We start from the raw sequence: 964 nt of genomic DNA, 5'->3' as shown, positions 1-964 counted from the left end.
TTTGCATACATTCAATTTCTGTTTCAGAAGTTATTATATAGTTTTCTATATATAAATACTACACCAGTAAGATGGACTGACGGAGTGAGTGGAACAATAGACTCAGACTTAACAATTCTGAGGAAGTGTTGTTCTCTTGTGCATAGGGTCACCCTGAATTGGGACCAATTCTATAGCACCTAACTACAACAGTACAACACTGTTAAATTTATTCTTCATTATCATTTTAAAGACAGTTTTATGGGGACACAATCCATATATCATACAACGCAATACTTTAATCATATCAAGAATTGTACAATATTACCACACTCAATTTTAGAATGTTTTCTTCTTTTTGTACTCCTTGTCATTAGCTCCCGATTTCCCTCAACCTCCCCTACCTCCCCCAAAGAAACCAAGAATCCATTGACGGTCTCTGTAGATGCACCCATCTTGGATTTCAAGTACTGAAAAACATGCAAAGACAAAAACAGAGCCAGAATAGCGAACAGTAATAACAAAATTAAGTAGAAAAAAACCCAGTTGAAAAGAAAACAGGAAATATTAAGACTAGAATATAGTCTTTTAGATGTTATTGTACATGGAATTCCTGTCTTAATTTCCTTTTCTGAGCATTCACTGTTGATGTGTAGAAATAAAAATGATATTTGTTTACATTTATTTTGTACCTGCTATTTTATTTAATTCATTTATCATACCCAATGGCTTTCTTGTGGATTCTTTGGGGTTTTCTATGAGCTGCACTTCATGTCTTCTGCAAGTTGAAGTAGTTTTATGCTGTCTTCCTACTCAATTTGAATGCCTTTATTTCTTTTCCTTGGCTAATTGCTCTGGCTAGCCTTTCCATTGTTTTAAAGGTCTGCAATTTCACTTGGCATTAATTAACAGGTGGTGCACTTTTATTCCTAGAACTCACTTTTAAAGAAAGAATTAACTTCAGACAGGCTACACTGACTTTAAG

This window comes from Echinops telfairi, unplaced genomic scaffold, assembly GCF_000313985.2.
Source record: "Echinops telfairi isolate 266 unplaced genomic scaffold, ASM31398v2 ScPeMD7_1;HRSCAF=3_0, whole genome shotgun sequence".
Classification (NCBI taxonomy): Eukaryota; Metazoa; Chordata; class Mammalia; order Afrosoricida; family Tenrecidae; genus Echinops; species Echinops telfairi.
The sequence above is the reverse complement of the archived record's forward strand: the minus strand, read 5'-3'. Positions refer to the sequence as shown.